We start from the raw sequence: 19,095 nt of genomic DNA, 5'->3' as shown, positions 1-19,095 counted from the left end.
CATATTTAGACAAATCACATGGGTACTAAAGATTGAACTGCAGCATGTCAATTCAAAACTGATGAAAATGTTAAAAGAGGCAATGTCTGGGAAGCTTTTAACGTAATGAAAAGAAGCCAACTTTAAAGTAAAAAGCTGCAGATTATCCTTCATCCACTTTTGATTGTGACCAGCCAAAGCATCTTTTATGTTCAGAGGATGGGAACTAATGCCAAACTCAACACTGTTACAGATGAGATGGAGCTAAGATGAAAAGAAACAGAAGTACCCAAAGACTGATACAAGACTGAAATCTCTGTTCCTCTGATGTTATGAGAGAAGTTTCCGGGAGACATTTATGGAGTTGTTGATAGGCTGTTTGTCTGTACAGAAGATCCAAAGTTAGCCATGGACTTCAGATGGTTAAACACATCTGCTGTCTAGACTTAGATGGTAAATATTTTCTTTATGCTCAAATGAAAGGAGGAAAACCAATGCACAGGCTGGATATAGCCTGCCCATGTAACCTTATAGGTTTATTTGAGGGCGAAGTAAGAGTATTTCAATTCAAGTGAGATGGATAACTTAAATGGATTTAAACTTGTACTGGCCGATACTGTGATTACACTGCTCCAGTAAAATAAACAGGCTTTAGGTGCACACTTTGTGGGCACAGTGGTAACTTTTACTAAGTCAGAGAAGCTGTGAAATCCAATCTTTTATCCAATTTCAAAGCAGGATTTCCAATTGGGAGGATGACTAGTTTGCCCATCTGATGGGCAGGGGGGATATGACTCCCACGAAGCTGAAAGCCATCCATGATGGAGCTTTAGGCATTGTCAGCATGACTGATAACCATAATAAGGGCATAATAAACATAACTGCTTTGACCATGAACCGACAGTAACAAGGGTGTCCAAATTCACTCCTTCAAAACTGCTAGTCTGGAGCTTTGCTTAATCTCACCCGCAGGCCTCAGACTCTGGAGGTTTATGATGTTGCTGCCAACTGAACTGGAACAAACACTTGCACAGTTGAAATGCCTTCCTGAAATCTTGTGACCAAAAAATAATGTACTTTAAATGACAATTGTGTTCATAAAATCTGACATCAGCCTTTTGTTCATGATCGTTTTAAAATAAAGTATAATGTTTGAAGACCAGAGCACATTTGCTCTTTGACAGATCCATGCATCCTGGTCTATCTACATCATCAGAACACATGATTAGAAACCTCTGTTCTGTGATCAGATACTCCTGTCACTGTCTGTTTGTTACACGTTGTATTAGGTAGCAATCCATATCCATTTTACCAGCACATGAGGCCTTTGTTTTCCATTTTAAAAATCTATAAAGAGATATGAGGTTTGCACATTGACTGTTATCAATGCCGATTACCCCAACAGTTTCAAACACTTTGGATGCACAGATATCCATTTTTGTTAAGCCTAGGCTTTATTAGGCATGCATTTAGCTCTGGCTTCTGTTTGGAACACACCTGCTTGTTTCTCAATACAGGGTATTAGCTCTAAGTGGGGGAAATGGATGTTGACAGACTGGCATAGGGTGGAGTGTTGTTCTGCCATATTGCTAAATTTAAAACTGTTCTGTTGTACTTTGTTATTTAGACTCTAAAGAGTTGCACAAACAAGATAGATTCCCTTCTTTTTTTACGGCAAAAGCAATTTAACACTCAACCAGTGATGTCGCTAGGTACACGTCGTGCGTATTTTACGCATTAAAATCTGAAAAGAAGCACCTGGTGTCCCAACCAATAATTTATGATTAAAAAACAAATATATTACGCAGAACTCCCAGTGCTTGTCAGCCTGCTGAAGGATCATTCATATGAGTCAGCTGTCAGTTTGAGTTCTGTTCACATAAACTCCAGATTGCAGTGGATTTCATAAGCATCTGGTATCGACCTGAGAGTTATGCAGAGCAACACACGTTTTCATGATAAATGTCCTGTTTTTGTTTTGCATGAATCACGTGAATGATGACTCTTTACATCTCCTAGCATTTGGAATTTACCTTTCATGCATTAGGTGACATATATCTATTCTGTAAATAAAATGAGTTTCCCGTTACAAAAACAACTCTATGATGAATTGATGCAAAAACCAACAAACACCACATTAGAAGAGATAAAGTGCTTAACACTCGAAGTCTCCTGGGGAGGACCTCTAGACTCATTTTATACATAACAACTTTGCTTTTAACTGGTCAGGTCACATTGAGTTTTTTAACCATACAGGCTTAAATGTGAAAATTGTATTGTCTTTAATTATACAACTATTACAATTGTTTGCTTTACGAGGACCATCAAACTTTAGTGAGGACCCATTTGGTTTCCATGGAACTCACTTAAATCACAACCTGTGGATCCAGAGGACTCACCACATTAAACACCCAACAACTCCACTGACAACACTTCTAATCCTTCTCCTGTATTGCACTAAGAATGTATAAAAAAAATACTATACAAGGAGCAATAAAATAAGCTAAATGTGTAGTTTACTCTTGATTTCCACATTTTGAAAGTGATGTATGTGTGCATGTCAACTCAATATTTTGTTAACTTATTTACACAAACACTATTTGATTTTATCAGGAAGTTCATGTTTGTTAATATAAGCATGTCTTAAAAGGTCCAGTAATGGATATAAGCTATGTGTGTCCATTGGCCAACTTTTGACTTAACTGTGTATTTTTGTTTATGATTCTGCAGAGTAATATAAGACGTATTCATTGTTATTCAACCGTGGGTTTTCAATTCCAATGAGACACCTAAGCCAAGATTCCCTTACAAGCTTGTTATTCATGTGTGATTATCTTACAGTTATTTCTGGCACACTGTAAATAAGCTTTAATGTCTTCATAATCCCTATGGTATATACCTGCATGTTTGGCTTCTGTAGTTTAACCTGCTTTTAGTCACCATCCAATTACACAATAACTAGATGGTTTTTTTCCATTCCAATTCCTCAAGGTGACCCTGAACCTTGAAGATAATCTATTGCATGGTTTGAGTGCTTCCGCTTGTGGCAGCAGAGATAAACCGTTAGGCCTACATGGTGGTACTTAATGCAGACAATCAATATCGTTCTTGTGCATTGATTTGGGGATTATTACATCGTGTGTGCATCACTGACACCCTCACTTGCCCTCTCTGGGTCAGCACACTGAATCTAACTCACAAAACATTGGGGTTCTTTCTCACAGACAGTTTGTCATTAAAAGGAATATAGGATGGATATGTTGGCATGGCTTGGCTTTGAAGAGTCCATTAAATGGCGAGACAAAACTACCTTACATAAAGGACAAAAGGCTGAGACCTTACATTCACATCTTTCTGAGGGAGGCTTCACTTCAGCCAAGTGTGCAGTCCAAATAAACAACAGCGTGTCAGATCAGTGCAGCTCATCAATCTCAGCTCATCCCCAAGAGTCCCGTGAGCAGATAAAAAGCCAAAATTTATCATTGGCTGCTCAGGAACGTTCAATCTTCCATTTCTTCCCTTTAGCCTCATTGGCAGCATCAGCTCTAGAAAATGGACTATGACACATTTTGCACTTTGAGGTGTCCTTCTTTATGTCCCTAATCACTTTGTAGACTGATATTACATTTAACACTATTGGCTAATGTAAACACGCATTAATATCCATATAAAATATCCCCCTCGCTTTATTTATTCATTTATTTTTTTCGCATTAGGAAACGCATTAGGAAAATGATTCAAATACTTCCCCAGCTAGCTGCTTCATAAAAACTTTCACTGGAAATAGCATCTAAGGATGCGTTTTTCCTTTTATGGCTAAATGAATTGTGCAACAAATACACAACTTCAAAATGCTTTGCATCATCCTCATCTCTATTGGTATGCAGCTCACAAAGCACATCTTCTCTAATATCAGAAACATGTGAGGCCAGAATATTAAGAAGGTTCTGGGTAGGTTTAAGGTGGGCTTAATGAATGTGAACCAGAATTGCATAGTCTGAATGCAAGTGCGTCCACACTTTGAAGACGGAGAAATCATTAAACTATTGATGTAGGTGCAGGGCATGCCGAGGATGAAAGGGGCCCGGTTCATTATGGGAGCTGCAGTTGTTGAAGGTTGCCACTACAACAGTGGTGCAATTCCATTACTGCAACTGAATGAATTAGGCATTCTAATTGATGGGCCAAAAGGTGGCTGATGCCCCATAAATCGCTCTGATTTTGTATTTATGCCTAATGAATATTTGCGAAACCATGGCTGCTAACCTCAGAGGAGCTTCTTCAGAGAGGCGAGAGGAAAATCATTTTATGGTGAATTAAAGGAAGACGGGACATTTTATGTTTTGGTCATTGCACAGTGCTTGCCTGATGCGATGGCATTTCATGGTGTGTTGTCTTTGCTCAATTTTCAAATCCTCTGACGCTCCTGAAAAAGGACTCATCATTGTTGCAGCCAAAAGTCTTGATCATGTCTCTGTCGGGACAACACACTCGATTTCATGACTCTAATCTATGTATCTAAGGATACAGAGTTTCCAAACTGAGGAGCTTTCCCTTTGCTATTTATTTGGTATTCTGTTTCGCAAAGAAAGATAATATTCAAACACTAGGGTGTCATTTTTCTTGCACCCTAGTGTTGGCATTTAATGCATCTTTTTTAAAGTCACTAATCTATTTGTACTGGCTTCCTTATACTCTCTGAAAGCAACCCTTAACAACCATTTATTCCAGACTAAGCATGGAGATGCACGTACTTGAAGGAATGAACTGATTACATTTTTTTCTTTCATGTTTAGGAAAAAAGGACTGGAGGCAAATCAAAGCAGTCCTTTCATTTTTTAGGTTATAAATGCAGGCTCAAGACATCCACCTGTAGCATGGTAATCCAATATGTATATTTGTTCATGCTTCACTGGCCCCTCTTCACTCCGCTGATATCTTCACACAGAGAAAAAGGAAATGGAAGATAGCGTGAGGGCCATCTTTCTCTGGGGAGAAACACTTCAAACACATGCCCCTGATATTCAGCCAGTGCCCGTCTGTCCCTCTATGTGTGTGACAACATGGAAATTTTGACATTTCTGTTGCGTTAGTATTCAGCGGTATTCAGGCCAAGGGGCTTTGGGGCTGGAGAAGATGGGGTTTATAACCCCTTCAAAGAAGCTAAAGACCACTTTGAAAATATTCTAAACACATTACTGTTATCGTAAAATAGCGATAATACACAAAGCTGCAAATGACAGTTTTATGACTTAAGAAATTTGATTCATACTGTAGCTATAACTATGGCTGTTTTTTCATGCGGTTGAATTCTATCAAGTATAAGAAGCAAAATAAAAAGACAGTCCAGTGTCCAGTAATCGATCCAGGACGGTGTTATCGCTTGGATGGATGAGGATAAAAAAAAAATCTGAATTACCTCATCATCATAAAATGATGCAATCCAAACAATTCTCTTTCAATCAACAGCACATTTGGCCAAAAATGTTCATTCCCTTGTTTTAGCTTTTAGTGTCAGCACATCTCATAATGTGCCTAAAATGAAGTTTGATGCCTCGTGAAGCCACATGTCCCTAACATCCCAATCTAAGCTGCACTGTTTTGGACTAAACTTTGCAACCCCAAAAACATTCATCATTTGAAAACTATTCTGCTCGCATGTTTAAACATCCCCATGTCTATGATCTTGAGCAATTTCCCTGCAGTCGGAAAAACTCTCACGTCCCTTCATCTGAGTCAAGGCCGAGTGAGGAACTCTGTCTGAAAACAGGTGTTCTGGTAGTTTGATGTTAGCCTGCGGTGGTCTGGCAGGTACAGAAACATGAAGCCATTGTGACCCCGTTCTACAGACTTACAACACGCCTCCCCCCTCCCCTTCCCCCTCAGTCTGATGGAGCAGCCAGGTGCCAAAATAACACACAGCTGTGTTGAATAAAACATCTGACACAGTGACTCCCTGACTGATGGTGGGACAGAAGGAGACACCCCGGGGACACAGGGGGTCTGGGACTCTCAGCATCCAACCACTCGACTCATTACACAAGTTAATGAGAAAGTTTGTGCGGAGTCGGCTCAGAGCTGGCTGCTGGTCCGGGTGAAGGAGGGAGCTGTCCTGCAGGCTGGGGGTGCTGAATCTGACCCTGCTGCTACATCTGTGGTTAATCAGGCGCTTAGCTACAACTAACAAAGTTACTTGCACTGACTGAGCAGGGAAGGGTCTTGTTTGCTAAAGGGTGCAGAGCTATGATAAACCAACCAGTGAGCCTTTGGACAAACTGTAAGGCACTGTGTTTTTGTTTATCTATTGTTATGGGATTAAGTCCATATTTTACAACAGGAGAAACCCCTTTTAGACAAGTATCTGCAAAGAATTCAGATGTTAAAGATCCAAAATATGTTGGATATAAAGTTGCAAAAGGATGCTTTTTCTACTGTAGTTTCTAGTACACAAGGCAATCTTTTGCAAAGCTAGGTTCAGATAACACAACCACTTTAGTTTGTGGCCATTAAATAGAAGTTATTATTGTTTTAACAGACTAAATAAGACAATTCATTCAACAAGTGAAAAAGGACATAGTAGCAGCACATTACAGAAACTCCTTTTCTGCTTTACTTTCCTGTTAATCATCTCATAGCCTCTTTGATTTATTTGTTACAAATCTCACACTTGTCCAAAATTGGACGTTTCTGTGTATGCCTTAACACATTTTTGAGAGGAATTGTCTGGTTTCATTGTATCTGAGAAGTAGCTCACACTTACTTGCATTTAATTTGCAGAGGTTGATATTAAAAGCAATATAATAATAGTATTTTAATGTTAGCTAATCTAAAAAGAATTGCAAAGCATCTGGACGCCCCACAGAGTTGAGGCCAAAACACCGGCTATACATCAACAAATTAAAGTCAAGTTTTGTTTTATCAGCAAGCAAAGGAAGTTGTTTTGATGCAGAAACACTGGCACTCCACCAAGTGCCAAAGCGTATTTAGCAACGTATCGACTCAACATTTAAAAGACTAGTTCCCTGACTGTATCAGATTACAGGAGCCGCTGCCCCTTTAAGCCTCTGAACAACCCCAAATCCTGTTTCAAATACCATTACAGGATAAAGTGGGCTTAAATATTTGACTAATGTGAATAATTTGAATAATGTAAGCAGAAGAATCAGGGGAGAATTAGCATGAATTACGGACTCTTTTGTTACTGTGGCCCCTGATCTGAAGAATCTGTGGCTCATTAAATACATATTTTGCCTGGTATGTTGACACAGGTATGGCATGTGATTCGTTCATTTAAACAGGACGACAGGACTAAACACAAGCTTGCAAACGTATAAAAAAAAAAATAAACAGCCAAGGAAGGATGGTGATAAAGAAAACAATGTTTAACAGACGTTAAATTAACAACTCCAGGGAAAGAGTATTCACTTGTACATTCTTTGGACCATGACACTGCCCCGTTTTTAAAATCTAAATCGCTCTATATATTATCAAGGGAAAGGATGATACCCACAGTGAGAGGGATAACCAAGAGGACTGCAGGAGATAGGAGGGTAAACAGTGAGCCAGCGTATAGCTCGACCCCATAGCTCGAGATAGAGTCACGAGTCACTGACTGTGTTTACTGAAGACAGAGACACATGGACAACATCACTGAGGGGCACACCTGTGGCAAGCAGGAGTCAATCAGAAGCTGGTGATGTGAGGTGAGGATGCAAAGGGGGTATCATTTTCTCAGAGAAAGAGCTAACATCTTCTCACATACTGTAAAAAAAAAAGAAAAAAAGGCGACTAAAAGGACAAAAAAAGTGTGCAGAAAATTGAAGCCAAACCCATTTTATCTAATTAATGTGGCACTGCTTGACTAGTCAGAAGTAAATTGTTATTCAAAGTGCTGTATCTCCATTTTGACTTTTCAATTTATAACCCAATCTATGTTGGTAAAATTGAAATCTTTGTGCACCAAAGGGGAACTGAAACCAATTAAGAGAGAGGAATGTAGGAATGTATGGGTCAACAGCTTGTTCACAAGTTATTCAAAAGCAAACATGTCAGAAGTCCAATTAGCGTGCATCCACAATATCTTTCTTACAAAACAAACTAACGTTGCTTTCACACTTGCACAAAACTCCTGAAAATGGTATGGAATTTTTGCTCCAGTCAAGCGGTTGCGTGCAAATGTGACCTGACACAGCCTGCATACGACTTTTATATCTACTATTTCAAAATCAAAATACTGCGTAACCACTCCACACTATCAGATGCCATCTGTCCACATCGCTAGTTTACATCCACGAGAGTTTAGCACTGTGCTCTGAAGTTCAACCAAAGTGTGATCACAGTGATCTTTGGTGGAGAAAGAAAAAAACTTGAATGGGAAAAAATAATAATGCACTCTTCTGGAAAAAATAAAATACTATTTTCAATGTGCTATTTCAAAGTGGAACTGCTAAAAACAGACAATCCATGCCTTTGTTTTTTCCACATCAGAAAGAACAGGTTGGAGTCTGACATTTTTTCTCCTCTTTGGAGTCTCTCTCAGCTCTATCCTCCTTTGTATGATTCCTCTGTATTTACAGATGAACAGATGAAGGTGTTGTTTTGTGAGAGTCTGTTACACAACACTGGTTTGGCTCTCAGAGGACTCTAACGTCGTGCCTGAGTCTTCAGAGGGACGGACAGATTTCAGGTTGCAGCAGGATCTAGTGGCTGGGACGCCTCATTGCACTGCAAAGAAAGTCCCCTTGTGGGTCATTATAACAGCAGCAGATAGAGGATGTTGTTTTTATGCTTTTATAAAAGTTTCCTATTGCTAAAATACAACAACATGTGGAAGGTAACAGGTCCACAGCCGGCACAGAGACAGTCTTCTGTGCTTGTCTGGTCTCAGCACCCACGGGGGCTCTTAGCAGGGTCGGCCAGCCAGAGTAGGAGGATGGACCGCGGAGTTATCGATTGAAGCTTCTCATAATCTGTGAGCAGGTCCAGAGGTGCTGCAGGGCTGAGCGAGGCGAGGGATGTTTGTGTGCTATGGTGTGAGGGTCTAACAGGGAAATTGGACCCGCCTGCTGCCACTGAACAGGTTCAGCACCTTTATCTGAAGAGAAAAGGGGCCTTTGGGTGCTGCCAGAAAATGGCTCATTATGTGGCACTGTGAAATAGACAGACATTCTTCTGTTTTCACATCCTACAAAGGTTGCTATGATGCTACAATTTTTAACTTAGATATACTGGGAAAAATTCAACGATGTCAACTTCTGTTTTGATATCACAGCAACAAAATATGAAGTCCTAGGCTCCTAAAATTGGGTAAATTCTTGTTTTCAATTACCAAAACATTGTAGAAAGACTCCTGCACTTTTAGCTAGAGCTAACACGTCTTTAAAGGAAGCCAGCTCACTGAGCTTATTAGAGGATCCCTGAACCTTCATCACTGATCACAAATCTAACAAAAACAGCCTTCCTTCACCTGCCTTTCTCTCTGCTCCTATCCAACTTTCATCTTGCCCCTGTTTTACCTCTTTAATCTTCCTTCACCCCGCTGGCATTGAGTACAAATAACTAATAGGTTTCCATGAGCATCATTGGTCACTGTCACTGTTTGTCCCCCGGAAAAAATACACTAGACACCAAACTGAGTCCAAAGGAACATATGAAGATAAACATGGATCCATGCAGATATTAAAAGGTCTGTTTTCCAAATCACAAACCAAATTACATTTTCTCACTTACTGGTACTCCAAATAATAACTTGCTCTGCAGCTAACCTATTAAAACTAAACTCAATTGTATTTGGTGCTCGCTCAAAGCAAACACAGAGTCAATATATCTTTCTGAGAACAATTTCCCGGTCACTTGGGTTAATCAACGGATCTTGACGCGAACAGCCTTTATATATTTATTTTTTTTCTTATTTGGCCCCATTAAGGTTGAGTAATATTCAGCTCGGGTAACTTTTAATTGGAATACTTGTTGATAATGGCGGCTTGTTTTGCACAGTGCATGCATAATCCACGGTGGTAAGTGGCTGCCTCTTCATTAACAACGTTTAAGAAATGAATGGTGGGAAATCTGTCGTTATCGCTTCTTGCAATCACCAAAGCCTACAGCGGGTGCAAATTCATAATCTCAGACAATTTGCATATGCAATTAGAGGAAGCTTCAAGGAAAGGATGTGATTGACAGAACTGGAATGTTTTGCCTAGTTGGTCTAATTGAATCCAATTTAGAGAGCAACCTGGGTCGACTTTATGGGAATTGTTGTGTGCGTTGTATCTCTTGAGCCACTTTGAGATACTACAGCAGATATATCCAAAGATGGATTTTGCACACCAGTTTTTTGGCCTACAGCACTTCATTACCTTGAAACACACTTTTCCGGAGAACACAGCTTTCACAATTCCAAATGTTCTTTTCCTTTATATGAATGGAAACCGACTTCTCAGAGAAAGCTTTGCAGATTTTGCCATAAAGCTATAAAAAGAGGAAAAAACGATCGGATTTCATTCCAAAGGAGAAACACACAAAACACAGGAGGTGTGTCTATTTTCGCGCCAGCTCTTCAGCTTCCATCTGCTTCTCTTTCTCATTTTTTCTCCCCCATCCTCAAGGTTATTCATCTGGCCGTGGAGTCAAAATCAATGGCAAGAGCATGGCCGAGAGTTGCAGGCTTGTGCCGTGTGCATCTCTCGCCGTGCCACATGGGAAGTGAGAGGGACAGCCATGTTTCATTATAAATTCAAGGCCAACGTGTTCCCAGGGAGGGAACGCAGGATGTCAAGGTAATGAGTTAATTTAGGAGATAAGGAACAGCAAATGTAATCTTGGAAATTTCCCCCAGCAGCAAAATGGCTTCTCAAGCCTCAAGACCATCCTATCAAGGAGCGAGGAAAAAAAGTCCTTCATTAACATGAAAGTGTTACAAAGTAGTAAATCAGGGTAATCACCCTCTCAAATATGGAAAAGTTTAACCAGAGATGTCGTTGTCAACCCTCCGGCGTGAGTAACGGAGCGGGGTTTGCTTGGAATGCTTCAGCTTCGACAGATGAGTGCAGAAGTCAAACTGCTTAAGACAGCACAGTAATTTCTGCCACTATTGTAGATCCCAGATTAAGCAGTACTACGGCATTACATTAAATCTAACCAGACGCCTAGTTATTATCCCAAAGAGGGTTGGGTTGGCCCCGTAGTGCTATGGTAATGAGTGTTTTTTCGTCTGAATGGGTGGACATGTTTAGAAAAAAAACAACAAGCTTGGCTCTGAGACTGAACGCTGCAGCGTACAGACATGCGTGCCTCCACGTTTGCATCATACTTTTACGGGACACCCAAACATGTCTGACTAATCAAGTGTTAAAGAAATAAGGGAAGAAGGTTGGTGAATGGTAGAGTAAACAAGAAGAGTAGAAATTGAGGCCACTTGCTGTTCTTTCCCTCCCGCCTAGCGAGCTTTGACTTTTGCTGGCCGTGCTATTATTCCAGCAATTGACTCTGGCTGTGCTGGCTGGCAGAGCTCTCAAGTGAAAACTTTCCTGTAGTTTAGGATGTAATAATATCCAATTCATTTTGAAGCAGTTTAAAAAAAAAAAAAAAAAAACAGGGGAGCCCCTTAATATGAAAGGACAGCACTGTGTGTGACATAATGAGAGCGGCTTATGAAGACAACTAGACGGTAGGACGGTGTACAGCACTCGCACGTGACATCTACAGTACAGCGCTAATGGGTGAGGAAGAGCACGGGGGAGGCGGCTGGCATGACAACCTACAGCAGGCAGGCAGGGGAGACTTGGTTGCCATGGTGACAAACAAGGATGTTTGCATCAGAGGCAAATCTCAGCGGTCGGTAGAGGAGGGCACACATGCAGCTTGACTTAACAGGAATGGAGAATGGATGGACGGGGCAAGTAATGAGAAAAGGTTGAGTAAGAAGGAAGGCACTGCCGTCTCTGTAATATTTAGCACTGCCTTTCAATGTTTGCGCTCACTGTGGGGGGGGCACAAGGACTTAGTGGTTCAGAACAATGCTTATGACACATTTTGCTTTCTGTATAAGACATAATAAGCATTGAATCATCTTCGAGCAACTTCACAAAAGGGTCACTTGGGAAATAAAGGCTGTAGCGCTGATGCATTTTGTTCTGTTAAATCCAGCAACGTTGCATTTAATGAGCATGCAATGACCTTGATGGGAAGCAAAACAATCCAGCTATGTGACTCACTTGCTACTCTGTTCAGTCCAATATGCACTCAGCTGACAGGGAGATAGAAAATAAAGAGACAATAAGTTGAGTAGAACAAGTACTGGTGCTTTGCAGCACATGTTGAAAATTATTGAGATACACTTTAAATCCGCCAAGGTCATTCATGTCATGCACAGGGCGGTGCAGGGTGACACTGATTTTAATTGCTTTTTATATCCCATCATGCCACTGTATCTTGCACACACTGCTGGGTGTCGTGTTGCTTTATGACTCATGCGTCCTCCAAGGGCGCCCAGAAGTAGCAAGCGCACTGTATCAGAGCCGAGAGGCAATCAACTTTGAGGTTTGTCTTCCCGCGTCAGGTTGACACGTTTAAGGGAGAATTGAGAAAAGCTGTGTGAAACAACAAGCCTTTGGCCTGAGATAAGACACAGCATGATGCTTGAGGTAGGGATGACCACAAATCGTTGTCACAGTCGAACGAGAGGAGAAGTTCATTCCAGCTATACTGGGGTGCTCAATGTTTAATTTTAGATTTGCCCGCTGTTTTCTCCAAATACAGAGAGGCAGGCACCTCCTTTTAACTTAGGCTCTCACTGGCTGTTATAGGCTGTGAATGGTGAATCCAGGGTCTCGTTGGCTGAATGAGAGGTCATCAAAAGGTCAGCGAAACAGGGGGATAAATGAAGCAACAAGTGGATCTTTATGGATGTAATGTGTTTGTGTTTAATTTTCTCTGGATTTGGACTACATCATTCGACGATGGGCAAAATCTGACGTGTCAGTTCGATTGTGTAAGTCCCTAGTCGGGGGACAGGCCTATGCTTGAGTTTTGAATGTGTTATTTGGTAGAAATAGATGTGTTCGATTTTGTTATACACAGTCCAGATGAGTTAATTTCCCCCAAAATACAGCAGCTGTGTCATACTTTTAAAACTCATGAATGGGAAATGGAGAGCAGACGCCGGTAATTTGGATTCTAGGCTCGTCTCCACACTCACACTTACACTGTCAATACAGAGTGGCTAAATCAACAGGGGACCAGAGTGGAGCACCTCTAATCTAATCATTTCAGACAAAAAGGTACCGAACAATGTGATCCAAATAGACTATTACACAAAGAACAGCGGTTGGTTAGGTTATTACTGACATTACCCTGGAGGTAAGGGGGCACAGTTCTCAGTTTTATTTCACTGAATTGATATCAGCATGTAGAGAAGGTGCACTATACTCTGCCCTTATGTGTCTTTGGACTCCCTAAATACAGTACGTGCGTGGACTGGCATGGTTTTGCAGTAACTAGCAGAGAAATCCGTTTTCATGGACCATTTGTGTAACCTTTTCAAAAACTTTCCCAAGAACTTTCAGTTACACGACTCTAAGTGTTTCAGAAATACCAATCAGTTTTGCCAATATGAAATGTAACATCTTCATAGGGAAATCTCTTGCTGCATTAGGGTTTTAAGGAATCCTAAGTGTGTACTAGCCTTACAGGTAAGCACAAAACACAAAGAATGGCCTTTTATTATTTTTATTTAATCACCTTATTAAATTCAGAAAACGTTTCAAATGTCCTCCGGGGTCTTTTTTCTTTTTTTTCTTGCAGCGTGCCCTTCAGTAATAATTAATCTACTCTTTCATGAGGCAAAGGGGGATGGTTTGCCCACTATGTACGGGCGAGACTGGGGGCACATGAGGACAGACATGGAGCACACAGGGGTAAGACTTGTGTCCCTCAGCGGTCCTACACACCCAGGTGGTATTAATCTCTAATAACTTCCCCCACAAAGCACCTCCAGGCAGCGACAGGAGCAATGTTACAGGTAGATGATGCGTTTTACCAGCGCTAAGTATGAATCAGGATATTAAAAAATTGTAGGAGGGCAAAAGCAATTTCCCCCTGAAGGGATTTTAAAATTACAGCTCTCAGACTGGAAGTAAGTTCTGCCATAAAATCATTTTCTTGTCCTCACCTTTCAAAATAAAACACCATTCCTCAACCAACATTGCTGTATGTGTCCGCTTAAAAAGCTTCTGCAAATGAAGGTCTTCCTGGCAGACAGTTATGACAAAAGCGGGATTTAAAGACTCCTCAGATGCACGGTGTGCGGACTATTGTGCATTGATGTGGCTGTGCATAAAGACATCAGTCTTGAATTAAATAAGATCCTGTTAAACCATGTCTGCACAGATTTTCCTTCGGAGGAAAAACCAGAATGAAGTCATTGTTGCATTATTTCATTCTGACTGCTCTGACGCCATTCATTTATTGCATTCAATTATAGCAGACTGTTGTTGAATTTGTAAAGCAACACATACTTGTTTTTTTTTATACTGGCTTCATTAGACAATGTTCAGGCTGTGGCGCTGATCCTTTCCAACTCTAATGGCAATTGTTTTCAGCGCTGCTGCTGATAAATATACATTTAAATACAGTTCCTTACAGCTGGAAGAATGGGCTTTTGTTGTAAACTGAATGATGCTTTGGTTGTTCTGCACAAATGAAAACGTGCTTAAAGGCCTGTTCTTTACAGTGAGAAGACGTGCATCATGCATGCTCATGCAATGTGAAATTCAGCAGCTTTACACCATGCAGTGCTACATTGAAATAAGCTGAGTTAGCTGAGTAAACTCATTTGAGGTGATTTTTAAACCTGTTGGTGATATCTTTGGCGCCATCTTATTTTAATTCTGACACTTGCTTACTGTTTTTTAGCTGTATTAATGTGTCTTGCTGTTCTTTGTGTAGCCTTAGTTGCTGTCAGTTAAAGTTCTAACCAACTTTTCTTATCCATCAGCAAATGAATACTGGTGTTTGTGAAAGTGTCTCATAGAATTAGTTTTGGATGCTCAAAAAGTCTGGAAAAAATGGGTTTCCCAACTCTAGTGTCATTTCTATAAGAATATGTTTCTGTCTTAGTTTGAATATGCTCGTGCCTGTCAATAGATTGTGAACGAGTGTGTGTATGTGTGTGGATTGATCATGTAATCTGAGTCTTATCGGCGTGGGTCTACGGGGATCAAGCAGTCCTGAGATCTACACAACCTGTCAAACACCGAGCTTTGAATCAGGACTTAGACTGAGCTAATTATCCTATCAGTGTCAAGCATTTAAAGCAAGGCTGACACAGATAGCATGGCAATGAAAATCGGTTAGAAAACCTCTTCCAATTAGTGACTTTTTACTGTACATATGGTCGAATTCAGGGGAAAATGATCAAATCTTATTTTAGAGGCGCAGGTTGGTGATTTTTATGTCAAGCTAAAGCCATAATGAGGCTGCATCTGTCTGCCTTTTCTGAGTCTTAACAAGACATTTTAGTTTTACAGGATTTATGACTTGTTTCCAACAGACTGATTCTCATCTAAGTGTCACTTCTTCAAAATGATATAAAACCTGTCTGCGTCTAAAAGTCTCAAGTACATGATTAGTGCCGAAACAAACTCAGATCAGATATCAAATCAGTTACTTTAGCTTTCCAATGAGTTATGGTGTGAAATACCAACGATCTCATGTTATTGACACTGGAAAGAAATGCAAGTGAATATACTGACAAACATAATTCATTTCTCACTTTTGAGCCGTGTCCCTTGATGAGAAAATTGGGTTACGACTAGATTTTCATTAAAGCTTAAGAAGAAATGAAGGAGCGCATGAAGGCTGAATGACAGATAACTGGGCTTCCCAAAATATTATAGACAAACTTTAGATCAATGAATTCATCCATACTATCAGTGATAATGACAAGATGTAGATGACGATTATAAGGAAGTGTAGGGACATGAGCTGAAAAAAGTCCCGAGGCATCCGTCTCAACCAGCATGAGTCAGTCTTTGTGATGACAATGTCACCGATCTGAGCACAGCCCTCCTCACATGCGCCCACAACCAAATGGCCACACAAGGTCAAATCATAAGAGAAATGTTATTTATATCCTCCATTTTGTATCCCAATCCAGATCAGCAACAAACACCCGCCCAACTCTCTTTCCCGCTGTTTCTGTTGCACATCCTTTTTACCTTCTTTTCCCTCCATCTTCTAATGAACTGATCATAACTAAGAGGCTTCAGAGATGGTCAAAGTAATCCTGGCAGATGGTCTTTAATCCTGTCGGCCTTTGGCTTTCTGAAAAGTGCATTCAAGATAACGTGACCCGAGGAAAAGGTTACAGCTACTCAGGACATCGGGCTCGGGACTTGGGGCCTGTACTTCTCATTAATAGCTCTTTAACAAGCCTGATAAAACATGACGACACCTCAGGTGACAACTGAGTACACACAAGATTAGTTTGGGAGTCAACATGTGCCCCTGATCTGTCATAAGTAAATAAGATCAGACAATAGAGGGGGGGGGGAGAAAGTCAGACCAACCGAAGAACTTCAACGCCTCTCAAACTCCAATCAGACAGTTTCAAAAACTCCCAAGTAAGCCAGACGCCACACATGGCTGAGAGCTGCGCTGCTGGCAACTTCCGTCAACTCAAGATTTAGATTCAGGATTGTTTTATTGTTTGTAGTTCACAAGGTTTTCCTCAGAGAGAGATTTATCCGCATATATCCCCCTCCTCTTCAAAACAAGCAGACTTGTGGTTAACACCTGCAGAAATACCAATAAAAGACGTGCCATGTAAAAGAAATTTGGCGAATACAGGCTGTCTGGTGAGTGGGCTGCTAGCCAAGTGGCCACTAACATCAACACAACTGACGCAGTGTTAATACTTCCTGAAAGCTTTTCCTTATATTTGGAGGAGAATTGGATTTCATTTTTTACAGTTGCTTTCTTGTCGCTTTTACTTTACGTGTTACCAAAAAATGCAGGCTTGCCGGCTGTTGTCTTCGTTTTTACTTTGCGATAGGGTGAATAGATTAAAGACAGTTTAATCGTGTTGCACTATCAGGGTTATGTTCCAGCTAGCCCTCGTTCCAGGTGAAGATTACACTCAGAGTTCCTTCAAACCCAACAAAGAGAAAAACGCCTTCTTTGTGCTTCAAATGGCTATAACCAGCCAACAGTCCACACACGCTGCAGCCATCGGTGCAGACACAACCTCAGCCTGTCTGATTCAGTTAGTGCTTATGAAATGGAGCATCTGCAGAAGCTCCCACAGAGTATGTAAACCTAAGCTCTGCCTTGGGAAATGAGCTGAGGGGGTCATTTAGATTTGGGATGTGGGGGACGCATGCAGTGCTGCCTCTGTTCTCACTCTCTCAGGTAACAGTTTGACACACAAGAGATTCCGCTCCTGGCTAATGCATTTCAAGCGCTAGGCTAAACAGCAACACCTGAGCAACCCTAACTTCGCCCCCCCTCCTCCTCCTCCTTTTCTGTCTCCCGTTGAACTGGCTCCTCCTGCCTCCTGAGATATTAGGTAATCCGGGAGCAGGGGAAAGGTGATAGGCTCGCCCGTCCTTTTTAAAGCTGTCCTCTTTTGTCAGCCAAACCACTCTACAATTACTATGGATATGCTTCACATGTTTTTCAGAGAGCTTCAAGCCATCCGTTGCATTTGCTGTGCCATCGTCATTTGGCGCTCTATCAGTTAACCTGTGGAAAGTGATAAGAGGGGTTCCTACAGATCACAACAATAGCTGATATATTCGTTAACATATGGAACTTAAGTGGCTTTTCTATTGCATCTTATCATATTATCATGTGTATGCTGAAGATGCTTTAGATTGCGACTTAAGCCGGTTTTTATTGTCAGTGAGTTTGTACAAAAGGTTATCAGCACACAACGTACAGTCAAGAACAAAAGCACGGGGGAAAAGTCACAGACAGAGGGGGATGTCTTGTTTCCTTTTCAAATGGAATTACAGCTCATTTCCCAATCAATGGCATGCCTCTTTCTTCCCTGCCTAAGATAAACCCATCACAATTGAAGGACGGAGGAGGGACGAGACAGGGCACCAAAGCAACAGCCGGTCCCGCGTTTTTTTTGTTTGTTTTTTTTTTATCTGATGGAGAGAGGTGAACAAACGGAGGGATTAGCTTCCATGGGATGAAAGCAGCTGCTCGTCTTCCATCTCTGTTCCACCCTCCCCTCCCTTCCCTCTCCCTCTCTCCATCCATCCATCCGCCCACACATCCACACTGTGGTCTCCCCTCGCAACCAGAAACATGCTCTATATGTTGTAGTCGCTGTGCTGTCTACACAGCTGCGCTCCACCCTGTACCATAAGCAGTTTCAGCAATGAATAAAACCAGCAGAAAGAAGCCTTACAGTGCACATGGTGTTAAAAAAAAAAAAAAAAAAAAAAACGGGCGCCAAATTTGGTGCCACACAGCAGGAATGGGGAGTTGTAGCAAAGGGTACTTCCCCTGTGGCACCCTCAAAGCACACCACCCTTCCTGATTGTGTCGCCTGGACACTGATACATCAACACTCCATCCCACCACAAAAAAAAAACAAAAAAAACACACACCCACAAAGCAACAAGAGACAACCCCACGTTCTGTGACTTCTGTGCAAAGGAAATGACTCTCTTACCTGGCAACAACAGCACACCTTCACTTCCAAATCTGCTCGCCCTGACGAGGAGGCACGCTCATCTGGAGTGGGAGAAGGGAGTCTTGGAGAGAGATAGAGAGAGAGAGAGAGGGAGAGAGAGAGAGGTGGAGCTTGGTTTTGGAGGAGAGAGGGAGGGCTGGATGATGACTCTGTCTGCCATCTATATAGCCAGTCTTGTGGGGGCAGTATGGATGGCGCTAGATCATCTTCTGTTCAAACACACGTGGCAGATGAGACTTGTGAAAGGCAGGGAGAAAAGAACTGGGGGCTGATGACGGGAAGAGGAGGAGGAGGAGGAGGAGGAGGAGGAGGAGGAGGAGGGAAGATGTGTAAGGGAGACAGGAGACTCTGGGCTGTTTAAGCCAGCATCGTCACGCAGCAGTTCCTAGGAATCCCTCCAGTGAGAGGAG

General features: G+C 41.5%; 1 protein-coding gene across 5 annotated transcripts in view; it reads right to left on the bottom strand.

The window, feature by feature from the left end:
* Window positions 1-18,867, bottom strand: part of syt1a (synaptotagmin Ia) — a 141,105-nt gene extending 122,238 nt beyond the window's left edge. For 2 of the 5 annotated variants that reach the window (XM_020647715.2, XM_020647714.2), the window contains exon 1: window positions 18,665-18,865. The gene's annotated coding sequence lies outside the window, so the exon portion shown is untranslated. Of the gene's footprint in view, window positions 1-18,664 lie in introns of all 5 variants that reach the window. The other 3 variants (XM_020647719.3, XM_020647716.3, XM_020647720.2) reach the window with 3 other exon arrangements.
* Window positions 18,868-19,095: the final 228 nt, after the last annotated feature.

This window comes from Labrus bergylta, chromosome 23 (genome assembly GCF_963930695.1).
Source record: "Labrus bergylta chromosome 23, fLabBer1.1, whole genome shotgun sequence".
Lineage (NCBI taxonomy): Eukaryota > Metazoa > Chordata > Actinopteri > Labriformes > Labridae > Labrus > Labrus bergylta.
This window is presented reverse-complemented; position numbering and strand designations above follow the sequence as displayed.